This window comes from Chlorocebus sabaeus, chromosome 10 (assembly GCF_047675955.1).
Source record: "Chlorocebus sabaeus isolate Y175 chromosome 10, mChlSab1.0.hap1, whole genome shotgun sequence".
In the NCBI taxonomy this organism is placed as follows: Eukaryota; Metazoa; Chordata; class Mammalia; order Primates; family Cercopithecidae; genus Chlorocebus; species Chlorocebus sabaeus.
Genome location: NC_132913.1, coordinates 82,617,367 through 82,639,668, shown reverse-complemented (window position 1 = coordinate 82,639,668; position 22,302 = coordinate 82,617,367). Strand labels below are relative to the sequence as shown.

Below are 22,302 nucleotides of genomic sequence, written 5' to 3'. Positions count from 1 at the left end.
TAATTTAAAAAGTCTCCCATCAAAAAAGCAAAAATCAAATGCAAGACCAGATGCCTTTATGGCAAAATTCTACCAAACATTTAAAGAAGAACTAATATCAGTCTTTCTCAAACTCTTTGAAAACATTGAAAAGGACCAGTATACTTTTGAACTCTTTTTATGAGGCCAGCATTACCTTGATACCAAAGGCAGGCAAGGACATTACAAGAAAAGAAAATTACAAGTCGGTACTCCTGATGAACATAGATAGAAAAGTTCGCAGCAAAATGTGACCAAACTGAATTCAACAGCACATTAAAAGAATTATTCACTTTGATCAAATGGGGTTTACCCAAGGGGTGCAAGTATAATTCAATATATACAAATCTATAAATGTGATACACCACATTAAAAGAGTGAAAGGCAAATACCATAGGACCATCTCATTAGATGCAGAAAAAAGCATTTGACACAATTCTACATCCTCAACACTCTCCACAAATTAAATATAGAAGAAATATACCCCAATACAATAAAGGCCATATATAACAAGTTCAAAGCTTACATTATAGTCAACCATGAAAAGTTGAAAGCTTTTACTCTAAGATAAGGGACAAAACAAGGCCGTCCATTCCCACCAGTTCTATTAAATAAAATACTGGAGGTCCTTACCAGAGCAATTAGATAAGAAAAAGAAATAAAAGGCATCTAGGCTGAGTGTGGTGGCTCACGCCTGTAATCTCAGCACTTTGGGAGGCCGAGGCAAGCAGATCATGAGGTCAGGAGATTGAGACCATCCTAGCTAACACGGTGAAACCCCATCTCTACTAAAAATGCAAAAAATTAGCCAGGCATGGTGGTGGGCGCCTGTAGTCCCAGCTACTCAGGAGGCTGAGGAAGGAGAATGGCGTGAACCTGGGAGACGGAGCTTGCAGTGAGCTGAGATTGCACCACTGCACTCCAGCCTGGGTGACAGAGAGAGACCCTGTCTCAAAAAAAAAAAAAAAAAAAAAAAATTAAGGAGGTAATGGTCTGTACACTAGAACACCAAAACATTGGTTATTTTATTATTTTATTTTATTTTATTTTTTGAGATAGGGTCTTGCTCTGTCACCCATGCTGGAGTGCAATGGCATGATCATGACTCACTGCAGCCTTGACCTCCTGGGCTCAAGTGATCCTCCCATCTCAGCCTCCTGAGTAGCTAGGACTATAGGAATGCACCACTATTCCAGGCTAATTTTTTAAAAGATTATTTGTAGAGATGAGATCTTGCTATGTTGTCCAGGCTGGTCTTGAATCCTGGGCTCAAGTTACCCTCCTACCTTGGCCTCCAAAAGTACTGGGGTTATAGGCGTGATCCACAGCAACTGGCCCGTTATTTATTTATTTTTTACTAATGTATTTAGTATTGAATGTTTTCCCAAATGAAAGTACCCAAAAGTGAGGTTCCTGAGTTTACTTGACGTCTAATGCTACCAACTCTTCACCAAAAGCAAGAATCAGAAAAGCATCTATCACTTACCTGGCAGGGTAGTAAGTAACTTCCTTTGTTAGACTGTCTGGAAGCAACTGATTGTGTTCTCTGGGGGGATCTTCCTTCCTCCTTATCTATCTTCCTTCGTGACCTCTGACCTTGCCTGCTCAGAGGTACTTCCTTGCTCATTTTCCTCTGTGACCACATCTGAGATGCACATCACAAGCATCCCCTGCTTCGGGGAGCTGCACAGCCTTGGGAGTGTGTTTTGTTCTGTTTCAGATGGTTGGGGAGGGAACAGGAAGTTACACAGGCTCATCACAAGGGGTTGAAAAGGCTTGTACAAGACATAAGTCTTGTTCCTTTTTCTTTTCTTTTTATTGACAATTTATAATCATATATAATTCTGTGGTACACAGTGATGTTATCATGTATGTACACAGTGTAAAGTGATTGAACTAACATTTCAGTTACCTTAGATACTTATTATTTATTCCTTCTGTCTAACTGTAACTTTCTACTCTTTGATCAATATCTCTCCATTCTGCCCAACCCCCAGCCTCTGGTGACCAACCATTCTACTCTCCACTTACATGAGTTTGATTATTTTAGATTCCACATATAAGTGAAAACATGCAATTGTTGTCTTTCTGTGCCTGACTTATTTGACTTGATATAATGTCCTCTGGGTTCATCCATGTTGTTGCCAATGACAGAATTTCTTTTTTTTAAAGGCTGACTACTATTCCATTGTATATGCATGTCTATATATTTGTGTGTGTGTGTGTGTGTGTGTAATACATTTTCTTTATCCATTCATCCGTTGATAAACACTTAGATTAATTTTGTAACTTGACTATTGTAAATAATACTGCAGAATATGGGAGTACAGATATCTCTTTAACATATTGATGTCAAGTTCTTAGGATATATACCCAGAAGTGGTACTGGATCACATGGTAATTCTGTTTTTAGTTTTTGCAGGACCTCCATACAGTTTTCCACGACTGTACTAGTTAACATTCTCTTAATATTGTACAGGGTTCCCTTTTCTCCACATCCTCACTGACACTTGATAATTGTCATTCTACAGGTATTAGATGGTAGCTCATTATGGTTTTCATGTGCATTTCCCTAGTGATCAGTGATGTTCATCTTTGTTACTATGATGTTCTCGGCACTTTCATTGAAAATCAATTGACCAAAACAAACAATCCCATCAAACAGTGGATTAAGGACATGAATAGACAATTCTCAAAAGAAGATATACAAATGGCCAACAAACATAGGAAAAAATGCTCAACATCACTAATCATCAGGGAAATGCGAATCAAAACCTCAGTGCCATACCATCTTACTCTTGCAAGAATGGCCACAATCACAAATAAAAAAACAGTACATGTTGGCGTGGATGCGGTAAACAGGGAACACTCCTACACTGCTGGTAGGAATGTAAACTAGGACAGCCACTATGGAAAACAGTGTGGAGATTCCTTAAAAAACTAAAAGTAGAACTACGACTTGATCCAGCAATCCCACTACTGAGTATCTACCCAGAGGAAAAGAAGTCATTACATGAAAAAGATACTTGCACATGCATGTTTATAGCAGCACAGTTCACAATTGCAAAATTGTGGAACCAACCTAAATGCCCATCAATTACCAAGTGGATAAAGAAACTGTGATATATTTATACAGTGTAATACTACTCAGCCATAGAAAGGAATGATTTAATGGCAGTTGCAGCAACCTGGATGAGATTGGAGACTATTATACTAAGTAACACAGGAATGGAAAACCAAACATCGTATGTTCTCACTGATATGTGGGAGCTAAGCTGTGAGACACAAAGGCATAAGAATGATACATTGGACTTTGAGGACTTAGGGGGAAAGGGTGGGAAGGGGGTGAGGGATAGAAGACTAAAAATAGGGTGTAGTGTATACTGCTCGGGTGATGGGTGCACCAAAATCTCACAAATCACCGCTAAAGGACTTACTCATGTAACCAAATACCACCTGTACCCAAATAACTTATGGAAAAGTTTCTAAAAATCAATTGACCATAAATGTGTGGGCTTCTTTCTGAGTTCTCTACTATGTTCCATTGGTCAATGTTTCTATTTTTATGCCAGTACCATGTGTAAACAAAGGATTTTTCAAAAAATGTCAATTACTATAACTTTCAAATATAGTTTGAAGTCAGGTAATGTAATGTCTTTAGCTTTTTTTTCCTCAAGATTGTCTTGTTTTTTTTTGTGTGTGTGTGGTTCCATATGAATTTTTAAATTGTTTTTTTCCTATTTGTGTGAAAAATGACATTGAAATTTTAGTAAGGATTACATGGTTCAGCCACCTAGAGATTATCTGCATTGCACAGATAAGATTCTTTTCTGGGGCTGGTTTCTGGAAATGAAAGCAGTCTGTAGCAGGCTCTTCCATCCCCTGTCAGGTGAATAAGCTCAAAGGATATGTGAACCCCTTCTGCATAACAAAAGAAGATAAACGTTATAGTAGATGAGGCATAACACTGTTTGCCTTTGCAAAATTACAAGATGGGCTTTTCCTAATCATAAGAAACCAATTTTCCAATGTCAGTCTAACAAGGAGTAGAAGTTTCTCGTTTTCAAAGGTCACCATGACTAAGTGGTCATTTTAGAAACAATCTCTAAGACAGGCTTAGGTAAATCTTTTTCAGATATATAGTCATAAAAAGACCATATTAAACCCTAAGTTGAAAACATAGACCATTGTATTAGTCCATTCTCACACTGCTATAAAGATACTACCTGAGATTGGTTAATTTATAAACAGAGGAGGTTTAATTGACTCACAATTCCACATGGCTAGGGAGGCCTCAGAAAACTTACAGTTATGGCAGAAGGTGAAGGGGAAGCAAGGACCTTCTTCACAAGGTGGCAGGAAAGAGTGTGAGTGAGAATGAAGAAATGCCACACTAACATCAGTTCTCATGGGAACTAACTCACTATCACAGGAACAGCATGGGGAAACCACTGCTATGATCCAATCACCTCCCACCTGGTCCCTCTCCTGACACGTAGAGATTATAGTCTGCGATGAGATTTGGGTAGGGACACAGAGCCAAACCATATCCATCATGTATTCTAGAACATACAATTATGAAATAACATGTAAGAAATTTTGAAGATTTTTTTCAAAAACTTTCAAGTACATTTATTATTTTATTTTTGTCTTTGTGGATCAATTGAATCATAATACAAAAGCTCATAGTTTCCTAAAGTAGATGAACACCTCCCTGAACAGGATCCAATTTGAAGAAACTGACATCTAGCATTCTTATTAAACATGTATTAACACATTATTATTTCACCCAGATGAAATTGCTAGGAAAATGTTTTAGCACCCTCCCAGGAGAATATTTTGATTAGCTGCTGATACAAAGGGTATCAAAGAGTACTCAAAATATCTATAAGAAGTGCAAAGAATCTTTTTCTACTCACACTCCCACCCCCATCAAATAACCATCAAGTTGTAACTTTCCACCTAATCCATGAGGTTTTATGCAGTGAATTAAATAACAAAAGTCTGCTAGTTTTTAGTGGTGATGTTGTTAAAGCAGGAATAACTGACACGGCAATGTTTTTCCAATTTTTTATTCTCAAATTGCAACAGTGCACCATTGAAGACAATTGAAGATCTAATGAAACCAGTATTTATATTGTTATTTGAATATTACTGAGTCACTGAAATTTCTGCTTCTGAAAGAATACACACACACACACACACACTCTCACATGCTGTTTTAATTGTGGGAAGGATTTCCATAATATTAAGAAAATGTGGCAGACTTTTAATAAGGGAAGGCTTATTTATTTCTTTTCTTGAGGATGTTGATCAGACCAGGAAGGTATACATCTCTGCCATCCAAGAACTTAGAGTCCTGTGTGGTGATAAGATGCAGACACATAACAGAAATTATAGACAACATGCAATATATCTGTACTGCAGACAGGATTGCAATAATCAGAGAAATTGATATATGTGTGTTTTTAAGTAAAGGAAGAAAACATATTGATATGCATATTGATATTTAGCATATAAGTGTAATGTTTACAAATGAATTTGGATAGGGTAAAGTTGAAAGAGAGTAAACAATAGTCATGCCAAATATACTCAAGGAGTAGAATTAAAGGACAGAAAGCAAATGCAATTTTAAACATACAATTATGTAATAGCCTCCACTAGAAAATATTGGATCCTCTTCAGGGAGGTGATCATCTCCTTTACAAAACTCTGAGTTTCTAGGCTTTATATTTTAATCCAGTTCATCCTCAGAAAATTAAGTGAAATAATAAATGCACTTGAACATTTTTTGAAAAAATTCTTTAAAAGTTTTGTACATGTTGTTTCATAATTGTGTGTTCTGGAATACATGGTCTCTTTTTTCAGTGTAGGGTTTAATATCATCTTTTTATGATTATAAACTATATCTGAAAAAGATTTATCTGAGCCTGTCTTAGAGCTGGTTTCTAAAATGACCACTTAGCCATGGTGACCTCTGAAAATGAGAAGCTTCCACTCCTTGTAAGACTGACATTGGAAAATTGGTTTCTTATGATTAGGAAAAGTCCATTTTGTAATTTTGCAAAGGCAAACAGTGTTATGCCTCATCTACTACAACGTTTGTCTTCTTTTATTATGGAGAAAGGGTTCACATATCCTTTGAGCTTATTGACCTGACAGGGGATGGAAGAGCCCGCTACAGACTGCTTTCATTTCCAGAAAGTAGCCCCAGAAAGGAATCTTACTTGTGACATGTCGATAATCTCTAGGTGGTTGAACTATGTTGTCCTAAAAGCGTCACAGTCAGAAGTAGTCCCTAGAGAGTTAATCTCCAGCTTGAAAGATTCAAGATGAGTTGAAAACAATAAAAGCATAACCCTAAAATCTTCTAATGAAAATAGAGTTTTAGTAAGGGTTGTCTGGAACTGCTCAGATCAATAGGAAAGGCATTATATGATACTTAGTTGTGTTTTCTATAATAATTTGACTTTTAAAGTTGTCAGTATTGTTATTATATTTAGCCATATTAACAAAGTATTTACTTTGATTTATTAAAGATCACTGTGTAGGAAAAAGGCCCTGGTTTTTCTCTCTTAATAGCTTCCTTGAGAAGTGTGTCATTTTATGAATAATTCAGCCAGCATTGCTCTTTTGGAGGTAACATATACTATTTGTGGGTAAAATATATGAGTAAATACATAATTCTTTGTGGATCAAATTTCAAAACTTGCTTCCTTAAAATTGTTAAAATGGGCCAACGATAGTGCCTGAGATTCAACAGCATTTCTTGACAGTCTCTTCATCAGTTTGGACTTCACCTTTACAGATGTCCTCACAGGTATGCTAAGACAATCAAACAAGTAATTTGTTTTGATTACATTCAAAATCCCAAAGGCCAAAAGAGGGCCTTTACCCTGGAAAGAACGGAAATTCGCCACACCACAGTCAGCCACTCACGCAGCCTTATGCATCCCCTAAGAGTTTGCAGTTCTCAACCCCAGTTACATAACAGATCAACTGGAGACCTTTTAAAAAATACCAATACGTGGGCTTGGTCTAGAAAAATTCTGAATTAGTGTGAGGTGAGATCTAAAAGTGAATATTTTTAAAAAGCTGCTCAGAGATTCTAGTCTGTAGCTAGAATGATAACCACTCCACTATAGCCATGGCATATTACTCAGTGTGTCCAGGGAAGCTGATATTAGTATATTCTGATTATAACAATATAAAACACAGAATCCACATGTGTTAGATCAAGCAGAACTTCCCAGTTGTGTGTGTTGGCAGGAGGTTGTGTGTGTTCACAGAAGATTGTGTGTGTGTTCACAGAAGATTGTGTGTGTGTTCTTCTTTTATAATACTTAATGCTTAACCTGGGTACAACTCTGTTTCATTCTCTGGGTACAGAGAATGAGCAACTTTATCACATTCATCAGGAAGAAATTGATAATGTATTCCACAGGTAATCACTAATTTTCACATCCCTATAAAGTATCAACAGGAGAAAAGCAACGCCATTGAATGAATGAGCCAAGGCTTCAAACAGTGCTTCTAGAGCTATTGATATGATGGTTGCGCACGCTACCTTGCCTTGGCAAGGTCATCTTAATCAGGGCTCCCTCTGATTCTTTATGTAACTTATTCTGTAACAGCTGTGGAGAACACTGTTATAATGTCTAATGTTTATGACCTAGCAGAACTTCTTTCAAGAAAGCTCCTGAGGGTATATCCCCACAAATCTAATGCAAAGGCTGAATGGATGCTCTTCATAACGTGAAAGGAGACTATGTTACTATTCTGCATAAAAATTCTCTGGTAGTTCCTGCTTTCAAGTTACTTACGCTATAAAACCTTTTATTGCCTGGCTCTTCTTACCTGGCCAACTTTAATGTCCCGCCATTCTCCCCATCCCCATCCTCCCTCTACACATATAAGGCTGAAGTAGAGAAAATTAATGCTCACTTCCTAGGATGCTGTAAATATTAAACCAGAATTCCCAAAAAATACTTAGTACAGTGCTTAGGATGTAATAACACAGTACAAGATTAAACACACAGAAATATATGACAATAACAGCAACAGAAATCTTTCTGTGTCCTCATAGAGCAGTTGCCTGTTTCTTACTTTACCTTTCAGTAGCATCATTTGCATATCTCTATCATAAGCTTTATCTAATTATATTAAAATCAGTGGTTTGCCCATCAGCTCAATGGCATAGGACTTGATGCACAATAAGCATGTAATTAATTTTTCATGAAATCAAATGCCTCTGATTTAAAAATTTTAAGAAGTGATAGATTTTTGCTCAGCCATCTATTCTCTCACATACTTAGATCCTCAAATATTAATTTAATGAATGAGTGAATCAATGAATGGTTCCCTTTATAATCAGGAACTGGTAGAAACTATGAATGCAGTTCATACAGTGATGCCAATTGGCCCATAGATGATTCAAAACTTTGAGCCTTGGCTTTCTATTACCCTCTCATAGGATTAATTTCTAACTACATCCAAAACTACCTCAGAAAAATTTGAAGACTGAAGCATCCCTATAATGATTCTTAGTGGTGTTGTCAGAGTTCAAATGAACCAGAGTGACTCCATCTTGAATAGGGGCTGGCTAAAATGAGGATGAGACCTGATGGGCTGCATTCCCAGAAGGTTAGGCATTCTCAATCACAGGATGAGCTAGGTCAACAGGACTGGTATCACAAGATACAGGTCGTAAAGACCCTGTTGATAAAACAGGATGCCGTAAAGAAGCCAGCCAAAAGCCACCAAAACCAAGATGGTGTGGAAAGTGACCTCTGGTCATCCTCGCTGCTCATTATATGGTAATTATAATACATTAGCATGCTAAAAGACACTCCCACCAGTGCCATGACTGTTTACAAATGCCATAGCCACATCGGGAAGTTACCCTATATGGTCTAAAAAGGGGAAGGAACCCTCAGTTCCAGGAAATACCTGCCGCTTTCCTAGAAAACTTATGAATAATCCACCCCATATTTAGCAGATGATAAGAAATAACCATAAAAATAGCTAAGCAGCAGCCCCCAGGGCTATGGAGTAGCCACCCTTCTGTTTACTTTCTTAATAAACTTGCTTTCAGTTTGCTCTGTGAACTCACCGTGAATTCTTTCTTGCATGAGATCCAAGAACTCTCTCTTGGGGTATGGATTAGGACTCCTTTCCAATAACACTGTAGTTGAAATTCAGTTCCTGAAATCTATTTCATTGAAAAGGAATAAATTATCAAGGCACATCTGTTTTGAAATTTCTCTTTTAAGAGTATAAGTAAGGCCAATAGTGTAAGTAGGTCAGCATTGAATGCAGATGCCGGTGGTTGATATTATAGATTTCTTGGACATAACTGTTAGTTTTCCTTTCATAATAATAGACATGTTAGAGAATGGTTACTCATTCACATTGAATTTTTAAAGTCCAGCTTAGCAAATCAGAATAAATTATTATCTTCAGCTGAGTTGGCTGTGGGCAACTTGTGTGCATCTAGCCATCCCTCTGAGAACCTGGTCCTCCCTCCCTCCCCCCCTCCCCCCTCTCCCCCCCCCCTCCCTCCCTCCCTCCCTCCCTCCCTCCCTCCCTCCCTCCCTTCCTTCCTTCCTTCCTTCCTTCCTTCCTTCCTTCCTTCCTTCCTTCCTTCCTTCCTTCCCTCCTTTCTTCTTTCCTTCATAGTTATTTGTTTGTCTGTCTTTAGTTTTAGATTCTTAGATTGTCAACTTTAGGAGGGTAAGAAACATACGTATATATTGCTCTCCATTTTATCTTTGCTAGGAAGAAATTGAATACTAGTTTATTCTGAATGGGGATATGTTCTCGTTCTAGATGTGCAGCTTAGAAGGATGTTCTTTTTCTTCCCACTGAATGCTTCTTCACATTAAGACACAGAGCTGTAGAATAAAGGTAATAATCAACTCTGGCCCAAAAGGGAGTTAGTTGCTGGTTACAGTTGACATTTCAGTGTCAACTGCTGCATATAGTTGACATTGTTTGGCATCTGCTGATGAAGGAGAGGGGAAGATGAGAATGTTCTGAGAAAATACAGATCCACAAAAATACTGGTCTAACCTTGTCTGGTTAGGAAAAAAAAATAACCAGTTGAGTTTGTGGTTGCTTCACGGGCCTAGCTGGGTGTAATCCTGACTTTTATTGTTGAGAGGTCAGACACTTAGGTGCCAGGTCACCTGGGTAACCACAGCTGAGACTCTGCACTCTATGATCACAGTGAAGGTCTTCCAGAAGCTAGGCTGCCCAGTAAAAGAAAACCATCAGTTTTTAAAAATACCAGGTTTAAAACTAAACACACACTGGATTTCAAATATAGTACTGGCATCTGAATGTACCCTGCTGTATATATTAAAGTTGCACCAGCCTACTTTATGTCAATATAGATATCTATATCAGTATCTAGTAAGCAACCACTTCGGGGGAGAGCCTGAGACTGAAGAATGTTTTATTTTAAAAGGGTATTTCCTTTGGTAGTTTTTACACCCCCTAAAAGGGGTGTATTCCAGGGACTCTTATCAGAACAAAATTTAAAAGTAATTGTTGAATGCATGCATGCATGAATGAATAAATGCAGTTACACATAGGAATTGAAAACAAGGAAATTAATACCACTGGATTCAAAAGTCATAGAACCTCGGTTCTAGACCCACAGTTATCCTCAATTAGTTATGTAATATATGTAAATAATTTACCTCTCAGTCTTAGTTTCATCAACTGTAAGATATCTTAATAATTTCTTCCATATGTACCTCAGAGGCTTTATGTTTTTGGAATTAATAAAGTACTGATGATAAAATCTTAAACTTATGAAATGAATAGAGATAAAAGGTATTAATGAAGATGACTTTCAGCTGGGCATGCTGGCTCACTTCTGTAATTCCAGCACTTTGGGAGGCTGAGGTGGGTGGATCACTTGAAGTCAGGAGTTTGAGACCAGCCTGGTCAACATGGTGAAACTCCATCTCTACCAAAATACAAAAATTAGTCGGGTGTGGTGGCAGGCACCTGTAATCCCAGCTACTTGGGAGGCTGAGGCATGAGAATCGCTTAAACTGGGAGGTGGAGGTTGCAGTGAGCCAGTGAGCTGAGATCATGCCATTGCACTCCAGCCTGGGTGACAGAGCGAGACTTCAACTCAAAAAAAAAAAAAAAAAAAAAAAGGACTTTCAAGTATTCCCTTTCTTTACTTAGGATCATTTTTACTTGTTTGTTTCTTTTTTTGGCAAAGGATCCCTGGAAACTACTTTTAATTGGTTATTCATGCTGTACCTCTTATAAAGTGAACCAAATATTTTATTTCTGTATTATTTCATTTATATTACACAATGAAGCAAAAATAGATAAAATTTGTTTTATAATCATAAAATGGGCTCAGATATCAGACATCTTAGAAAAGATTCAAGTATTTCAAAATTCATTAGATTTTTTCCAGATATCATTATATATCTACAGAAATACACATTACATAGAAATATGTAAATACATAGAAATGTATTTGCATAATGTTACAATGACAATGGAGGAACAGGGACCAACACTTTTTTCATAATTTTATTTCAATGGACACATTACTAGAAATCACATGCCCAATGTAGCAGAAACAAATTGTTCCCTAATATCTATGTGTATCTTTTTCCTTCTTAATTTTTAGGTAGACACATAGGCACTTAAAGACTGCATTTCCTGGCATTCCTTGATGCTAGGTCCAGAATGCAGATTTGATAATCGCTGCAGGAACATCTTATGTTGAGAATGGCAGAGCAAGAATACAGGCATCTGAGTCCCTGGCCGTATCCCCGGACCTCTCACTTCTAGACAAAAGAGAAATTATCTTGGAATGTCTGGCATTCATAGTTAAACTTAATTCTAATGAATACTTCCAATCCTGTGGATGTGAATTAGTAATGTAAAAAAAATGTTTTGAAACCAGTAGGGAAATATGGAGATACTATGATCACTTCCACCAATGTCCTTTTATTTTTCCTTTAATATGATGATATGTTTTGGGTTGATCTTCCAGCAATTTAAATGGGTTCCCTTGATGGGGTTGAGAGGTATATCGGTAGTGGAGAAGGATTAGTGTTTTGAATGAGTGGGTCAACTTCAAATGAAACAAAATATTTTGTTTTGGGTAGTTGCCAATCTTTTCTTCCAGCCATGTTTCCTCTTGGGTGCTGGGCTGTGACCACTTCCTGAAGGTTATGATGGGATGTCAGGCTTGTCTTCGACCTGTCCTCACGCTGCAGTGAGTGGATGGAATTGAGGACAGTTAGTGAGAAAGTCCAAATGTAGAATTAAAATTGAAAATCAGATAGACTGGCAGATGAGACAATACAAAGGGACTAAGCAGAGAGACAAAATCCAGTTACAAACAATAGGCAGAAACAGGGAATAACAACTCAAAGCAAAAGCATTTTGATGGAGAAGGGAGGTGGGGCCTGCGTGTCTTTGAGCCCTGGAATGCAGTTGCCACACTATTTTTAGAATGGTCATGCATAGATTCAGCCATGGGTGGGTAGGTACCAAATTAGTTTGAACTCACAGTATGCTGGGACCCTCTTAAGAGAGAAAGTGAAGAAACAAGGACTGAGAAGTGGGGGCTGGCCTCTGAGTGAGTCCTACTATGTGCCATTTTATGGTAATCAAGGAGCATCATTGGTTCCTTGATGGAATCCAAAGCTGAATCCGCAGAGAAGTCACCTGTGGTGGTTGGCACAGTAGTGGGAGAACTCACTGGTCAGAGGCGGAGTCAGGAAAGTTATGTGAGCCTGGAAGTTGGCACATGTACAGTACAACCTTAGGCTTTTGTTGGGCATAGGGGAAATCAGATCAAACGCCCAGGAGAGAGAAAAGAGGGTATAAGAGGGTGGGGTGTCAGAACCCACCATGCTGGATGAAGTCCCAGAAGGCAATTACAATGCTAGGAAGTGATATCAAACAGAAGTTTAAAGTTTTGATTCCAGTGTCTGAGAGATGAATGGCCTTCATATCAGGATGGATCTACTGAGGCTCTATATTAGTCTATTTTCACACTGCTAATAAAGACATACCTGAGACTGGGTAATTTATGAAGGAAAGATGTTTAATGCACTCAGAGTTCCACATGACTGGAGAAGCCTCCCAATCATGGCAGAAGATGAAGGAGGATGAAAGGCATGTCTTACAAGGCAGCAGGCAAGGGAACGTGTGCAGGGGAACTGCCTTTTATAAAACCATCAAATCTCATGAGACTTACTATCACAAGAACAACACAGGAAAAACCTGCCCCCATGATTCAATTACCTCCCACTTGATCCCTCCTATGACACATGGGGATTATGGGAACTACAATTCAAGATGTGATTTGGGTGGAGACACAGCCAAACCATATCAGGCTCCATAAATTGCTCTCACAGTGACATGAAACCAGGGCTCCAGAATCCCAGTCCAGCTCAGGCAGGAGCCCAATCTGCCAATAGAAGTCATCTATATTGTCTGCAGAGACGTCTAGGGGAGAAAGGGAGAAGGATGGCAGGAAGAGGACATCTCCTTTCCATTCTCAGACTAGAGTACAAAGAGTCCACACTCACATACTTTGTCAGGAGAGAAAGACCATTACAGAGATAGAAGGCAGAGTCAATAACTGTTAACTGACAGCAGTAAGATCAATGAAACACTGGCTTTATTTATTCAGAATTCTTTCCTGTAATAATATTTGGTTTATTAAAATTTTACCTACATTTCCAATATCCCAAATAATTTATATTGGGTTATATAAGACAAAGATATAAAATTATACTTTGATTAACAAACGAGTCCACAGGCTGTGCAGAAACTACCACCCACAATTATGAACAATGATTATTCATTCCCCAAACATTAGTCATCCACATTCAAAGGGTTGGCTTCTACAAACAGAAGCTTACTTTATTATTATTTTTAAATCTTACCTTCTTGGAATGCTCAAGGCTTTCTCCAATAATTAAAAATAAAGCATTAAAAAGATCTTTAACAATTTTGTTAAAGGAAAAACGAGCTAAGAGGTTCAACTATATTATTCAAAGGATATAAGTAGCAAATATTCTTTGGAAGTGCATATAAAAAACACATTCAGCACCTTTGATTAAGTCACATGGTATCGACAATAACTTTTAACTTGTCTTTCTTCAAAGTTTAAAAAAGAATTAGAAAAATATTTAATCTATTCAGCTCTTTTTGTCTTGTGCCAAAACATATCTTGGAATTTCAGGGAGTCAAACTAGCTGAATAAAAAGAAAAGATCAAAGGCAGTGTTTAGAATTTTTGTAGGAAACACAAAGAGGAAATTTAAATAATATCCAAAATAAACAAAGTGAAAACTTTGTATGATACAACAGCACAGGCAGTAACCACTGAATCCTGCTGGAACTGTGTATAACCAACTGTGTATAACCAAATATTCAAGTATAAATGATCTCATTCATGATCTCATGATTAAATGAGATCATTTATATTTGAGTGTACATACTGCTGGAACTGTGTGTATATTCAAGTATAAATGAGGTCCGAACTGTTCCCATAGGTATTCAGCATGTCTTTGGGAACTCACAACGCTTTTTCCTTCTGCTCCAACAGACCTTTCAGTGACAAACTTTAGTATGTTGAAATGTTTGGGGCCTGTCTTCTTGCCTAGAAATTAAGTGACACCGCACCATGCCACCTTGGACATAGTGAAATCTAGGTTGGGGATAGTGGGAGCTGTCATTTATTGTTAAGACATATCTCACCCTAGGACACCATTTTTCTGTGGTACTCAGGAACAGGTAGTTCTATCTTCCTTTGGGATAGCCAATTGAATTAGGTACATGTTGACTGAGCTATATTTATGATATATAATTTGTCAACATCAGATCTTTTTTTAGGAAAATTAAGCATGTTTGGTCAGGTGTTTATCTGAATTCATCTAATACTGCTAAGGAGTTGGTATTTCTGTTATAACACTCATTTATTCTGCTCTGCATTATATTTAGTTGTTTACATATATTACACCTTCAACTAGATGTTAAACTAACTAGAGGTGAGCATCTGCATAATTCAAATTTGTATTCTCCATGGTTGGAAGCATGATTCTTTTAGCTTTGCTAGCCCCAGAAATGGAAGCTTCATAGGCTGGCATTCAGAAAGGGTTGCAGAGGCTAGGCTGGCAGTACCAGCAGTGGCAGAGCCTGTTGACTGGAGTTGGGGAAGGAGATGGATGCAGCCCGCAGAAAAGTGATAACCATATCCAAGAAAATGATCCAAAAGCTTGTCCTTTCTATCATCAGGTTTGAAGGCAGTGAGTGTGAAACTCTAGTCAAGAGCTGAAGCAAGAGGTCTGGAGCTTAGGCTAAAGTCATAGGATGTTAAATGGGGCAATGTTCATAGTTAAGATGGGTAAAAAAGCAAAGATGTTCAAAATTGTTGAGTGTGGTGTCAAAGGAGTCAGTTGACCAATTTAAAGGTGCAAGGTTAGGCCAGCCAAAGTTTGTTACTTATTGTAGACACATAATGAATTTCTTTTGAATGAATCAAAGTGTAATAGTTAATTGTATATTCCATAAAGAGTGATGATAAAGCAGCCTGACTCTCAACTCCAGGCTCTTGACAGAGTGAAATACTAATACTTTGATAAATGTGCTTTTTATCAGGAGAGAGGTTCTTTTGAGTAATATTCAGCCTACAAGTTGCTCCTGTCATCATACCCAAAATCAAGTTCATAACAATTTCCTGTTGTGGAGAGAAAATACTTGTCAAGGGTAGTCTAAGTATAAATATTTAATGGAACATATATTGTAGGGGAGCTACTTCTTCTGAAATTACCACATGTGTGCCACCATATGATGAATTGCTTTTTCTAAAGATGGCCTCCTGGCTGGGTGCAGTGGCTCACACCTGTAATCCCAGCACTTTGGGCACTTTGGGAGGCCGAAGTGGATGGATCACTTGAGGCCAGGAGTTCGAGGCCAACTTGGCCAACATGGAGAAACCCCAACTTTACTGAAAATACAAGAATTAGACAAGCATGGTGGTGCATGCCTGTAATCTCAGCTACTTGGAAGGCTGAGGCATGAGAATCACTTGAATATGGAAGGTGGAGGTTGCAGTGAGCTAAGATCATGCCACTGCACTACTCCAGCCTGGGTAACAGAGTCAGATTCCATTTCAAAAAAACAAAACAAAACAAAAAGAATAAAGATGGCTTCTACAACATATCTCATCTCACTTGCAATTTCTTTTTTTTAAAAATTTATTTATTATTATTATACTTTAAGTTCTAGGGTACATGTGCATAACGTGCAGGTTTGTTACATATGTATTACTTGTGCCATGTTGGTGTGCTGCCCCATCAACTCGTCAGCACCCATCAACTCGTCATTTACATCAGGTATAATCCCAATGCAATCCCCCTCCCTCCCCCCTCCCCATGATAGGCCCCGGTGTGTGATGTTCCCCTTCCCGAGTCCAAGTGATCTCATTGTTCAGTTCCCACCTATGAGTGAGAACATGTGGTGTTTGGTTTTCCATTCTTGTGATAGTTTGCTAAGAATGATGGTTTCCAGCTGCATCCATGTCCCTACAAAGGACACAAACTCATCCTTTTTTATGGCTGCATAGTATTCCATGGTGTATATGTGCCACATTTTCTTAATCCAGTCTGTCACTGATGGACATTTGGGTTGATTCCAAGTCTTTGCTATTGTGAATAGTGCCGCAATAAACATACGTGTGCATGTGTCTTTATAGCAGCATGATTTATAATCCTTTGGGTATATACCCAGTAATGGGATGGCTGGGTCATATGGTACATCTAGTTCTAGATCCTTGAGGAATCGCCATACTGTTTTCCATAATGGTTGAACTAGTTTACAATCCCACCAACAGTGTAAAAGTGTTCCTATTTCTCCACATCCTCTCCAGCACCTATTGTTTCCTGACTTTTTAATAATTGCCATTCTAACTGGTGTGACATGGTATCTCATTGTGGTTTTGATTTGCATTTCTCTGATGGCCAGTGATGATGAACATTTTTTCATGTGTCTGTTGGCTGTATGAATGTCTTCTTTTGAAAAATGTCTGTTCATATCCTTTGCCCACTTTTTGATGGGGTTGTTTGTGTTTTTCTCGTAAATTTGTTTGAGTTCTTTGTAGGTTCTGGATATTAGCCCTTTGTCAGATGAGTAGATTGCAAAAATTTTCTCCCATTCTGTAGGTTGCCTGTTCACTCTGATGGTAGTTTCTTTTGCTGTGCAGAAGCTCTTTAGTTTAATTAGATCCCATTTGTCAATTTTGGCTTTTGCTGCCATTGCTTTTGGTGTTTTAGACATGAAGTCTTTGCCCATGCCTATGTCCTGAATGGTACTACCTAGGTTTTCTTCTAGGGTTTTTATGGTATTAGGTCTAACATTTAAGTCTCTAATCCATCTTGAATTAATTTTCATATAAGGAGTAAGGAAAGGATCCAGTTTCAGCTTTCTACTTATGGCTAGCCAATTTTCCCAGCACCATTTATTAAATAGGGAATCCTTTCCCCATTTCTTGTTTCTCTCAGGTTTGTCAAAGATCAGATGGCTGTAGATGTGTGGTATTATTTCTGAGGACTCTGTTCTGTTCCATTGGTCTATATCTCTGTTTTGGTACCAGTACCATGCTGTTTTGGTTACTGTACCCTTGTAGTATAGTTTGAAGTTAGGTAGTATGATGCCTCCAGCATTGTTCTTTTGACTTAGGATTGTCTTGGCAATGCGGGCTCTTTTTTGGTTCCATATGAATTTTAAAGCAGTTTTTTCCAATTCTGTGAAGAAACTCGTTGGTAGCTTGATGGGGATGGCACTGAATCTATAAATCACCTTGGGCAGTATGGCCATTTTCACGATATTGATTCTTCCTATCCATGAGCATGGTATATTCTTCCATTTGTTTGTGTCCTCTTTTATTTCACTGAGCAGTGGCTTGTAGTTCTCCTTGAGGAGGTCCTTTACATCCCATGTAAGTTGGATTCCTAGGTATTTTATTCTCTTTGAAACAATTGTGAATGGAAGTTCATTCATGATTTGGCTCTCTGTCTGTTACTGGTGTATAAGAATGCTTGTGATTTTTGCACATTAATTTTGTATCCTGAGACTTTGCTGAAATTGCTTATCAGCTTAAGGAGATTTTGGGCTGAGACAATGGTGTTTTCTAAATATACAATCATGTCATCTGCAAAGAGGGACAATTTGACTTCTTCTTTTCCTAACTGAATCCCCTTGATTTCTTTCTCTTGCCTGATTGCCCTAGCCAGAACTTCCAACACTATGTTGAATAGGAGTGGTGAGAGAGGGCATCCCTGTCTTGTGCCAGTTTTCAAAGGGAATTTTTCCAGTTTTTGCCCATTCAGTATGATATTGGCTGTGGGTTTGTCATAAATAGCTCTTATGATTTTGAAGTACGTTCCATCAATACCAAATTTATTGAGCGTTTTTAGCATGAAGGGCTGTTGAATTTTGTCAAAAGCCTTTTCTGCATCTATTGAGATAATCATGTGGTTCTTGTCTTTGGTTCTGTTTATATGCTGGATTATGTTTATTGATTTGCGAATGTTGAACCATCCTTGCATTCCAGGGATGAAGCCCACTTGATCATGGTGGATAAGCTTTTTGATGTGTTGCTGAATCCGGTTTGCCAGTATTTTATTGAGGATTTTTGCATCGATGTTCATCAGGGATATTGGTCTAAAATTCTCTTTTTTTGTTGTGTCTCTGCCAGGCTTTGGTATCAGGATGATGTTGGCCTCATAAAATGAGTTAGGGAGGATTCCCTCTTTTTCTATTGATTGGAATAGTTTCAGAAGGAATGGTACCAGCTCCTCCTTGTACCTCTGGTAAAATTCAGCTGTGAATCCATCTGGTCCTGGACTTTTTTTGGTTGGTAGGCTATTAATTATTGCCTCAATTTCAGAGCCTGCTATTGGTTTATTCAGGGATTCAACTGCTTCCTGGTTTAGTCTTGGAAGAGTGTAAGTGTCCAGGAAATTGTCCATTTCTTCTAGATTTTCTAGTTTATTTACGTAGAGGTGTTTATAGTATGCTCTGATGGTAGTTTGCATTTCTGTGGGGTTGGTGGTGATATCTCCTTTATCATTTTTTATTGCGCCTATTTGATTCTTCTCTCTTTTCTTCTTTATTAGTCTTGCTAGCGGTCTGTCAATTTTGTTGATCTTTTCAAAAAGCCAACTCCTGGATTCATTGATTTTTTGGAGGGTTTTTTGTGTCTCTATCTCCTTCAGTTCTGCTCTGATCTTAGTTATTTCTTGCCTTCTGCTAGCTTTTGAATATGTTTGCTCTTGCTTCTCTAGTTCTTTTAATTGTGATGTTAGAGTGTCAATTTTAGATCTTTCCAGCTTTCTCTTGTGGGCATTTAGTGCTATAAATTTCCCTCTACACACTGCTTTAAATGTGTCCCAGAGATTCTGGTATGTTGTATCTTTGTTCTCATTGGTTTCAAAGAACATCTTTATTTCTGCCTTCATTTTGTTAGGTATCCAGTAGTCATTCAGGAGCAAGTTGTTCAGTTTCCATGTAGTTGAGCGGTTTTGATTGAGTTTCTTAGTCCTGAGTTCTAGTTTGATTGCACTGTGGTCTGAGAGACAGTTTGTTATAATTTCTGTTCTTGTACATTTGCTGAGGAGTGCTTTACTTCCAATTATGTGGTCAATTTTGGAATAAGTGCGATGTGGTGCTGAGAAGAATGTAGATTCTGTTGATTTGGGGTGGAGAGTTCTATAGATGTCTATTAGGTCTGCTTGCTGCAGAGATGAGTTCAATTCCTGGATATGCTTGTTAACTTTCTGTCTCGTTGATCTGTCTAATGTTGACAGTGGAGTGTTGAAGTCTCCCACTATTATTGTATGGGAGTCTTAGTCTTTTTGTAAGTCTCTAAGGACTTGCTTTATGAATCTGGGTGCTCCTGTATTGGGTGCATATATATTTAGGATAGTTAGCTCTTCCTGTTGAATTGATCCCTTTACCATTATGTAATGGCCTTCTTTGTCTCTTTTGATCTTTGGTGGTTTAAAGTCTGTTTTATCAGAGACTAGTATTGCAACCCCTGCTTTTTTTTTGTTCTCCATTTGCTTGGTAGATCTTCCTCCATCCCTTTATTTTGAGCCTATGTATGTCTCTGCATGTGAGATGGGTCTCCTGAATATAGCAGACTGATGGGTCTTGACTCTTTATCCAGTTTGCCAGTCTGTGTCTTTTAATTGGACCATTTAGTCCATTTACATTTAAGGTTAATATTGTTATGTGTGAACTTGATCCTGCCATTATGATATTAACTGGTTATTTTGCTCGTTAGTTGATGCAGTTTCTTCCTAGCCTCGATGGTCTTTACATTTTGGCATGTTTTTGCAAAGGCTGGTACCGGTTGTTCCTTTCCATGTTTAGTGCTTCCTTCAGGGTCTCTTGTAAGGCAGGCCTGGTGGTGACAAAATCTCTAAGCATTTGCTTATCTGTAAAGGATTTTATTTCTCCTTCACTTATGAAACTTAGTTTGGATGGATATGAAATTCTGGGTTTAAAATTCTTTTCTTTAAGAATGTTGAATATTGGCCCCCACTCTCTTCTGGCTTGTAGAGTTTCTGCCGAGAGATCTGCTGTTAGTCTGATGGGCTTCCCTTTGTGGGTAACCCAACCTTTCTCTCTGGCTGCCCTTAAGATTTTTTCCTTCATTTCAACTTCGGTGAATCTAGCAATTATGTGTCTTGGAGTTGCTCTTCTTGAGGAGTATCTTTGTGGCGTTCTCTGTATTTCCTGAATTTGAATGTTGGCTTGCCCTACTAGGTTGGGGAAGTTCTCCTGGATGATATCCTGAAGAGTGTTTTCCAACTTGGTTCCATTTTCCCCCTCACTTTCAGGCACCCCAATCAGACGTAGATTTGGTCTTTTTACATAATCCCAGGCTTTGTTCATTTCTTTTTCTTCTTTTTTTTTGGTTTCTCTTCTCGCTTCATTTCATTCATTTGATCCTCAATCGCTGATACTCTTTCTTCCAGTTGATCGAGTTGGTTACTGAAGCTTGTGCATTTGTCACATATTTCTCGTGTCATGGTTTTCATCTCTGTCCATTCGTTTATGACCTTCTCTGCATTAATTACTCTAGCTATCAATTCTTCCACTCTTTTTTCAAGATTTTTAGTTTCTTTGTGCTGGGTACGTAATTCCTCCTTTAGCTCTGAGAAGTTTGATGGACTGAAGCCTTCTCCTCTTGTCTCGTCAAAGTCATTCTCTGTCCAGCTTTGATCCGTTGCTGGCAATGAGCTGCACTCTTTTGCAGGGGGAGATGCGCTCTTATTTTTTGAATTTCCAGCTTTTCTGCCCTGCTTTTTCCCCATCTTTGTGGTTTTATCTGCCTCTCGTCTTTGATGATGGTGACATACTGATGGGGTTTTGGTGTAGGTGTCCTTCCTGTTTGATAGTTTTCCTTCTACCAGTCAGGACCCTCAGCTGTAGGTCTGTTGGAGATTGCTTGAGGTCCACTCCAGATCCTGTTTGCCTGGGTATCAGCAGCAGAGGCTGCAGAAGATAGAATATTGCTGAACAGCGAGTATACCTGTCTGATTCTTACTTTGGAAGCTTCCTCTCAGGGGTGTACTCCACCTTGTGAGGTGTGGGGTGTCAGACTGCCCCTAGTGGGGGATGTCTCCCAGTTAGGTTACTCAGGGGTCAGGGACCCACGTGAGCAGGCAGTCTGTCCCTTCTCAGATCTCAACCTCCGTGTTGGGAGATCCACCGCTCTCTTCAAAGCTGTCAGACAGAGTCGTTTGCATCTGCAGAGGTTTCTGCTGCTTTTTGTTGTTGTTGTTTAGCTGTGCCCTGTCCCCAGAGTTGGAGTCTACAGAGACAGGCAGGTTTCCTTGAGCTGCTGTGAGCTCCACCCAGTTTGAGCTTCCCAGCGGCTTTGTTTACCTACTTAAGCCTCAGCAATGGCGGGCCCCCCTCCCCCAGCTTCGTTGCTGCCTTGCGGTTAGATCACAGACTGCTGTGCTAGCAATGAGGGAGGCTCCGTGGGCATGGGACCCTCCCGGCCAGGTGTGGGATATAATCTCCTGGTGTGCCCGTTTGCTTAAAGCGCAGTATTAGGGTGGGAGTTACCCGATTTTCCAGGTGTTGTGTGTCTCAGTTCCCCTGGCTAGGAAAAGGGATTCCCTTCCCCCTTGCGCTTCCCAGGTGAGGCGATGCCTCGCCCTGCTTCAGCTCTCACTGGTCGGGCTGCAGCAGCTGACCAGCACCGATTGTC

General features: G+C 38.9%; 1 long non-coding RNA gene across 7 annotated transcripts in view; it reads left to right on the top strand.

Moving 5' to 3' along the window:
* Positions 1–22,302, top strand: part of LOC103217558 (uncharacterized) — a 333,833-nt gene that overhangs the window by 171,562 nt on the left and 139,969 nt on the right. The window lies entirely within an intron of this gene.